The following is a 9,767-nucleotide window of genomic DNA, read 5'->3' as shown; positions in this document are numbered from 1 at the left end:
TGAAGAAGGTAAAAACACGACAGGGCGGAACAAGGACACAGAACTGCGAACATCAAACAAGGATCCGACAAGGACAGAAGCGGAAAACAGAGGGAGAAATAGGGACTCTAATCAGAGGGCAAAATAGGGGACAGGTGTGAAAAGAGTAAATGAGGTAGTTAGGAGAATGAGGAACAGCTGGGAGCAGGAACGGAACGATAGAGAGAGAGAGCGAGAGAGGGAGAGAGGGAGGGGGAGAGAGAGGGATAGAAAGAGGGAAAGAACCTAATAAGACCAGCAGAGGGAAACGAATAGAAGGGAAGCACAGAGACAAGACATGATAATCAATGACAAAACATGACAAGCTCACACAGGAACTTTTGCTCCCGGAGCACTGCTGTATCCTTCCCTTTGGTTTCCAGGAATTGACATATTTCCTCACGCAGCTCGAAACATCTGTTCAGTACTTTTCCTCTGCTTAGCCATCTCACCTCTGTGTGATACGGCACGTCTGCGTATTCCGAACCACACTCCTCCAGAAAAGATTTAAACTGGCGGTGATTTAGACCTTTGGCTCTTATAAAGTTAACTACCTGTGTTACTGTGGTCATAACATGTTCCATCTTTAGGGCTTTGGCACACAGTGCTTCCTGATGTATGATGCAGTGGTAAACAGTTAGCTCACCTGCACAGTTCTCTTCCCGCATCTTCTCCCGAACCATGCCCACCAGTCCACTCTTTTTACCGCACATCGCTGGCGCACCATCTGTCGTTAATCCAACGAGTTTATCCCACGGCAGCTTTATTTCAGTTACATATTTGGAAACCTCCTCAAAGATTTCCTTTCCTGTGGTTGTGCCATGCATTGATTTGAATCCTAATAGCTCCTCCGTAACACACAGATTTGAGTCCACTCCACGGATGAAGACTGACAGCTGAGCAGTATCAGATGCGTCGCAGCTCTCATCCACAGCGAGGGAGAACGCAACAAAATCTTTTCCCTTTTCCATCAGCTGGTCATACAGATTGTTGGCAAGATCACATGTGCGATCAGCTACTGTGTTCCTGCTCAGGCTCACGTTTGAAAATGCTTGTTTTTTCTCTGGGCATACGAGGTCACAAACCTTCATCATGCACTTTTTCATGAACTCTCCCTCATTAAAGGGCCGGGCTGATTTTGCGATCTCTGCTGACACTATATAACTAGCCTTTACAGCAGCCTCGCTTTGTGATGTGGCTTTTTTAAACATATTCTGTTGTGAAACCAAACTTCTTTTCATCTCCTCTACTTTCTGGCTCCTTTGAGTCATGTCCAGGTCCTTGTATTTGTCATGGTGTTTCGTTTCATAGTGTTGTCTAATGTTGTACTCCTTACTTACAGCCACGTTGACTCCACAAACAAGACAAACAGGTTTGTCTTTTACATATGTAAACAGATATTCTGCCTCCCACTTGTCCAGAAAGCTCCTGTTTTCTGCCTTTCTTTTCGCCATTTTTGGGAAGGGTTAGCTCGCTGACAGTTGTAGCGTCTATGTTGCTATGACTACTGTCACAGAGGAGAGAGCATTTCTGGGTCCTGTCCTGATTGGCGTGCGAAAACAGCAGAGCATTATGGGATTCGTAGTATTAGTGGTGAATGCGCTGTATAATACCGGCGGGCCAGCTCTAGTAGTAATTTGGTATTGTCTCGCGGGCCAAATATAATTACCCCGCGGGCCAAATTTGGCCCACGGGCCAGAGTTTGACACCCATGATCTATAGGAAGGAGGTCAGAGACCTGGCAGTGTGGTGCCAGGACAACGACCTCTTCCTTAACATCAACAAGAAAAAGGAGCTGATCGTGGACTACAGGAAAAGGAGGGCCGAGCACACAGTCACCCACATAGACAGGGCTGTAATAGAACGGGTCGAGAGCTTTCTCGGAGTCCACATCACTAAGGATATATCATGGCCCACACACACACAAATGCAGTCATGAAGAGGGCACGACCATGCCTCTACCTCTTCAGGAGGCTGAAAAGATTTGTCATGGGCCCTCAGATTCTCAAAACATTATACAGCTATACCATTGAATCTTGACAGGCTGCATCACTACTTGGCATGGCAAGTGCTTGACATCTAACCACAAGGCGCTACAGAGGGTAGTGCGTATGGCCAGTACATCACTGGGGCCGAGCTCCCTGCAATCCAGGACCTCTATACCAGGCGGTGTCAGAGGAAGACCAAAAAAACTGTTAGACTCCAGCCACCCAAGTCATAGAATGTTCTTTCTGCTACCACATGGCAAGAGGCACTGATGCACCAAGTCTAGAACCAACAGGACCCTGAACAGCTTCTGGCCCCCCAAGCCATAAGAGCTGCTAAATATAAATAGTCTGGGTAGATAATTGTTTAACTATCTGCATTTACCCCTTTTGCGCTAACTTTTTTTGACTCATCACATACACTGCTGCTACTGTTTTATTATGTCACTTTATTCATAGTAATATGTACATACAATATCTACCTCAATTAACTTGTGCAGGGGTACAAGGTATCATTACTCAACGTGTATTTAGTATTACTTTTATTATCAACGTAAACTCACGTACATCGCCTTGGTCCGTACAATTGCACTAATTTTTGCGCCCCAAAAACGTAATACTTCTAGATCAACTGTAATGTCAATACCAGTGTAAAGCACAATTTCTCCCCTTTCTAACATAATCAATTACATTACCTAAACGCTGCCCATTTCTGCATAATTGAAGCAGGCAATGAGCCTCATCGGGTCTTTTTTTAAATATTGGTGGGGAAGCGAAACTAATGCGTGATAGTGAGACGGGGAGATGTCGTTTGGGGAAATTGTCCAATTTATCAGCTTATCGCCTCTAAAATGTAAATAAAACACTATAAAGAGTTTATATAATGTGTCATTACGTACCTATTTGAAGGTTTGTGTCGAATTTGAATCTGTTTTTTAGGGCGGTGCTAAAGTGAGCTTAGAAGTAAACAGTGACTTTGAGAATGATGATCGCAAAAAATTACTAGGTATCCCCCTTTACCCCGTCACTGTCCATTTCTTGTTTTTAAAGGTTGAGAGAAGTCCTACACCTGGTGGAGAGAGATTGTAAGACAGAAATAGTTGCTTTATGCCTGCTATACGTTACGACATGACCACGTCTAGATGTAACGGAGGGTCAGTTTTATAAACTTTTCTCCAATACTATAGAGCCATTTACCATGTCGATCAACGCTTGAATAGAAACCTAGTTCACACACCCGATTTTGAAGTCAACACTGTCCCATTCGTTTTCTTTGTAGCCTCGTTTGAATGTTGCGGTTGCGCACATTTGTACGCAATGGGGTGAGTTTACGTTGTGTTTTACTTTTCTATTATCTATTTTATTTATTTCTGCATTGTTGGGAAGGGCATTTCACTGTTCGTCTACACTTGTTGTTTATGAAGCATGTGACAAATAAAACGTTATTTGTTTTGGACTCGCCTAGCCACTCCAGCCTCGCCCTCATGTGGGTGCTAAGCACGCTGGGTAGTGTTACGTGTCAACTGCCATTGACAGCCAATCCGGTAGGGGTTGGAAGCTATATTGAGCATCGATTGGTCCCTCACGTCTCGATATCGCGGAGGATTTGAACCAAGTTCAGCTTTTACCAACTTTAGTCCCGCACTGTTCAGCTCCCTCGCCCATACTCTCATCGCTCAACGCCCCCCCCCCCCGCCTCAATGGTCTCCTGCTTCTCTCGCTTTCCTTTCATTGAAAGTGAGTGGCTTCCGATGTTTCACTGAGCGATGCCACTTCCTAGTGTAAACGCAGAGTTAGTCTTCTAGGCTAATTGTTGCCAAGCTTGTGAGAACTGAGTTCAAGTGGTTGCCTATACTAATGTCAAGTGTCATTTCTGTATTGTTGAAAGTAATATGTGTACCACAGTTTAGACCTACTATCGTCATAATATGAAAATCAACAAAAAATGGACTTGTGCCCAGTTAGATGTGACCAGTCACATATGTAGGTCTTGTCAATCAGGTAGGTCTACAGAGGACACTGATCTTTTGAGAAAAGGGAAAGCACACAGACACTGGAACAGGGTGGGGGTAAAAGAGACCACTCAGAGCGATGGGAGACTCAGGATTACCAATAAAGTGCCACAACACCACCTCCCTAACAGGATAACACAGCATAATAAACTCTTTTCAATAACCAAACTTATTATAACTGCTAACCCTATTTAATACATTATTCTCCGGCTTACACATACACACCCTGGCTGTTCTAACCACAAAAGAGGATAGTATTATAGCTAAGACTATGCATGGGACAGCTTGTGAAGCCTTAATATTGACTTTAATTGGATTTGTAAATTGTGTGGCTAAATTAGTGCATTCTGTAGCTTCCCTGACTTAGTAAAATAAGTGTACGGGAAAGAAAAAAGGAAGTAGTCTCAAAGTTAATTAATCGTGGCAGGCCCCATGCTTAATTAAAGTTTCCTAATGTTGTGAGTTAATGAGTGAATTGATTGAACAATAGAGTGGATGCCCTCCGCTCCTCTGATCATCTCACCATAGGGACACACAGAGAGGAAGAGATGATTATAGAACCAAGTGATTATCACTGAGACACACACACACACAAACACACACACACACACACACACACACACACACACACACACACACACACACACACACACACACACACACACACACACACACACACACACACACACACACACACACACACACACACACACACACACACACACACACACACACACACACACACACACACACACACACAGAGTCCCCTTCAAACTTCCCTGTCACAAATACCCAGTCGTCCCATCGAGGGCTCCACGTTAATTAGCCAGGATCAAAACCTGCAAATCCCTCCTCAGAGTTTAAACTGTTTCACTAAGCCCTTCCTCCATCATCTACCCCTGCTCCCCTGACACACACACACACACACACACACACACACACACACACACACACACACACACACACACACACACACACACACACACACACACACACACACACACACACACACACACACACACACACATACAAACACAGATACTGTGTAAACAGACGGGGACACACATGCACAGAATTACTGACAATTACTGGCATACACACAACACAGTCTGTTAATTTATCACCATCAATACTTTTCATGAAAAATTAAGGTAATTACTGTGCAATTATATATTGTTACTGTTATACAATAAAATGAGTTGAGTCTGTATTTGCACTTTGTATTACAGTATTAATAAAATGTTAGACCCTACTGCTCTCTCAGCTCAGTTCAGTTAAACAATGCTTATAGACACAGTGACAAGGGAAGATGGCCCTCTCCTGGAATGTTTTGACTTGAGTTCATATTGGGAATTTACAGTTGTTGCTTTATATACATTGTTTGATACTTACAAATACTGTACCATTTATCTGAATTTCAGGCAGTGGGTGTGACTGTGCATGAGTGTCTGTGTGACCATTTTCACTATTGCCTAATAGACTATAGTCGGTGTTAGTGTGTACTCATGCTGCTTCTATCATTTCCCACTGAATGACTCACCAACAAACTCTGAAGAGCTCTTTTGGGTCTCACAGATACAGCCTCTTTCTCTCGTTTCCTCTCACTCTCTCTCGCTCTCTTTCTCTCTCTCTGGAGGAAGAGATTAAATACTCTGTGTCACTAAGATATCCATGAAATAGGCTTCATAATCTCTTTGAGAAAAAAACTCTCTCTTCTTCAGTTGTAGAGTGAAATAATTTCCGAACAAACTTTTAAATAACACTGGAGTCAGCAGGTTTTCTTTCTGAGTCTTTTGACATCTTGAGAACCTTGCAGAGAAGCAACCGTCTCAACTCTTCCCAAACCCTTTTCTTAATCTCGGGTAGTTCTATTATTACGAGAAATGTAGCGTAGCATCTTATCTTGGTTTGGGTTGCATACTTTCAAGGCAGCCAGAATGACTCATTCTAATCAGTGAAATTAGTTGAAGAGGTGATGCAACATGAGAGCAACCCCTGATATGATAGAGATGATGTGCTAGCCTTGGTCTAAATTAGCAGAGGCTGCCCCCTGGTGGGCTAGGATGAAACCACACTCTAGGGCCACAATTTGATGTATTTGTGAGGGAAAAAAGTATTTGATCCCCTGCTGATTTTGTAAGTTTGCCCACTGACGAAGAAATTATCAGTCTATAATTTGAATGGTAGGTTTATTTGAACAGAATCACAACAGAATAACAACCAAAAAATCCAGAAAAACGCATATCAAAAATGTTATAAATTGATTTGATAAAGTAATAATTGATTTGATAAATTGATAATGAGGGAAATAAGTATTTGACCCCTTCTGCAAAACATGACTTAGTACTTGGTGGCAAAACCCTTGTTGGCAATCACAGAGGTCAGACGTTTCTTGTAGTTGGCCACCAGGTTTGCACACATCTCAGGAGGGATTTTGTCCCATTCCTCTTTGCAGATCTTTTCCAAGTCATTAAGGTTTTGAGGCTGACGTTTGGCAATTCGAACCTTCAGCTCCCTCCACAGATTTTCTATGGGATTAAGGTCTGAAGACTGGCTAGGCCACTCCAGGACCTTAATGTGCTTCTTCTTGAGCCACTCCTTTGTTGCCTTGGCCGTGCGTATTGGGTCATTGTCATGCTGGAATACCCATCCACGACCCATTTTTCAATGCCTTGGCTGAGGGAATGAGGTTTTCACCCAAGATTTGACAGTACATGGCCCCGTCCATCGTCCCTTTGATGCGGTGAAGTTGTCCTATCCCCTTAGCAGAAAAACACCCCCAAAGCATAATGTTTCCACCTCCATGTTTGACGGTGGGGATGGTGTTCATAGGGTCATAGGCAGCATTCCTCCACCTCCAAACACAGCGAGTTGAGTTGATGTCAAAGAGCTCAATTTTGTTCTCATCTGACCACTTTCACCCAGTTGTCCTCTGAATCATTCAGATGTTCATTGGCAAACTTCAGACGGGCATGTATATGTGCTGTCTTGAGCAGGGGGACCTTGTGGGCGCTGCAGGATTTCAGTCCTTCACGGCGTAGTGTGTTAGCAATTGTTTTCTTGGTGACTATGGTCCCAGCTGCATTGAGATCATTGACAAGATCCTCCCGTGTAGTTCTGTGCTGATTCCTCACTGTTCTCATGATCATTGCAACTCCACAAGGTGAGATCTTGCATGGAGCCCCAGGCCGAGGGAGATTGACAGTTCTTTTGTGTTTCTTACATTTGCGAATAATCACACCAACTGTTGTCACCTTCTCACCAAGCTGTTTGGCGATGGTCTTGTAGCCCATTCCAGCCTTGCATAGGTCTACAATCTTGTCCCTGACATCCTTGGAGAGCACTTTGGTCTTGGCCGTGGTGGAGAGTTTGGAATCTGATTGATTGATTACTTCTGTGGACAGATGTGTTTATACAGGTAACAAACTGAGATTAGGAGCACTCCCTTTAAGAGTGTTCTCCTAATCTCAGCTCGTTACCTGTATAAAAGACACCTAGGAGACAGAAATCTTTCTGATTGAGAGTGGGTCAAATACTTATTTCCCTCATTAAAATGCAAATAAATTTTTTGACATGTGTTTTTCTGTATTTTGTTGTTGTTATTCTGTCTCTCACTGTTCAAATAAACCTACCATTAAAATTATAGACGGATCATTTGTTTGTCAGTATTCAAATGTCCAAAATCAGCAGGGGATCAAATACTTTTTTCCCTCACTGTATGTATCAGGCACAAACTTGATTCAAATCATAAAATATTTTCTTAATAGTCAACTCACATTTACATAGTTTTATTCTAGAAATCTCCTCCCATTTCCCTAATCAATATAATCAGTGCAGACAAAGATAGGAAAATTATATTTTAAAAGAGGAAGCTAAATATTTTAAGCATATATTTGTTTTCTTTTCCATCTCATCCTCACCCTCTGAATGAGGATTACCGTAAGGAATTCTTTCCAAATATTTTTTTTGTTGTTGAAAATTACCAAATGTACAAAAAGGATCAGTGTGATGAGGAATAACTTTTTACATTTACATTTAAGTCATTTAGCAGACGCTCTTATCCAGAGCGACTTACAAATTGGTGCATTCACCTTATGACATCCAGTGGAACAGTCACTTTACAATAGTGCATCTAAATCTTAAAGGGGGGGGTGAGAGGGATTACTTATCCTATCCTAGGTATTCCTTAAAGAGGTGGGGTTTCAGGTGTCTCCGGAAGGTGGTGATTGACTCCGCTGTCCTGGCGTCGTGAGGGAGTTTGTTCCACCATTGGGGGGCCAGAGCAGCGAACAGTTTTGACTGGGCTGAGCGGGAGCTGTACTTCCTCAGTGGTAGGGAGGCGAGCAGGCCAGAGGTGGATGAACGCAGTGCCCTTGTTTGGGTGTAGGGCCTGATCAGAGCCTGGAGGTACTGAGGTGCCGTTCCCCTCACAGCTCCGTAGGCAAGCACCATGGTCTTGTAGCGGATGCGAGCTTCAACTGGAAGCCAGTGGAGAGAACGGAGGAGCGGGGTGACGTGAGAGAACTTGGGAAGGTTGAACACCAGACGGGCTGCAGCGTTCTGGATGAGTTGAAGGGGTTTAATGGCACAGGCAGGGAGCCCAGCCAACAGCGAGTTGCAGTAATCCAGACGGGAGATGACAAGTGCCTGGATTAGGACCTGCGCCGCTTCCTGTGTGAGGCAGGGTCGTACTCTGCGGATGTTGTAGAGCATGAACCTACAGGAACGGGCCACCGCCTTGATATTGGTTGAGAACGACAGGGTGTTGTCCAGGATCACGCCAAGGTTCTTAGCGCTCTGGGAGGAGGACACAATGGAGTTGTCAACCACCTCTTTAAGGAATACCTAGGATAGGATAAAGTAATCCTTCTCACCCCCCCCCCCCTTAAAATATTTAGATGCACTATTGTAAAGTGGTTGTTCCACTGGATGTCATAAGGTGAATGCACCAATTTGTAAGTCGCTCTGGATAAGAGCGTCTGCTAAATGACTTAAATGTAAATGTATGTTTGCCTTAGGCTGACGCCGTGCAGGTGTTTTTACGTGTACACATGCATATACACACACTCACGCACATGTAAATAGTGCCATACATGCACTCAAAATGTATTTGTTGTCCTTGATGTCTTTTGTTTTTGCATTTTCTGTTTTCCTTAGTTTTTCTCTGTTCTTCATTTTGTTGGTTGTTGGTGCAAGTGGGCTTGGTGGGCCACTTCGGGGTGGGGAATGGAATTATTATTATTTTTTCTAGGGGGGGTTCTTGGATGGTTGAGGGGCAGCTCTCAGGGAACTGTGTGTGTGGGGGAGGGGGTGTTGTGGAGAGCTGGTGGCCTGGCGATTGGGAGCTTGGGCCGGTGGCTGATAGGTCACTGCTTCGGGGCCCTGTTTTGACCTTGTGGGAGATCTGTCAACATTCCCTTGGCAGGGCATTGACCCAGGTTGCTTCTTTGGGTCGCTCTGAATGGGAGTCTGTTAGATGACAATGTAATGTAAATAAATGTTGAGCCGCTTTACTGAAAGTAAATAGTATGTGTTAATATTAAATTAAAAAAACATTAAAATAAAGACAGTCTCGCTCCACCCCATGTGAGGAGAGACTAAAACAAAGAATGCTTTTCAAATGTGCTAAATAAATCAAATGTAAATTAAAAGTAGGGGAAAACAGCTATTTCCAAACCTTCATCCAATCCCCTCCCCTTCCAGCCAGTGAACAGACAAAGAGGCTAGTTTTAAAACAGGTTTATTGATGTGT

The sequence above is a fragment of the Oncorhynchus gorbuscha genome, linkage group LG12, assembly GCF_021184085.1.
Source record: "Oncorhynchus gorbuscha isolate QuinsamMale2020 ecotype Even-year linkage group LG12, OgorEven_v1.0, whole genome shotgun sequence".
NCBI lineage: Eukaryota > Metazoa > Chordata > Actinopteri > Salmoniformes > Salmonidae > Oncorhynchus > Oncorhynchus gorbuscha.
This window is presented reverse-complemented; position numbering follows the sequence as displayed.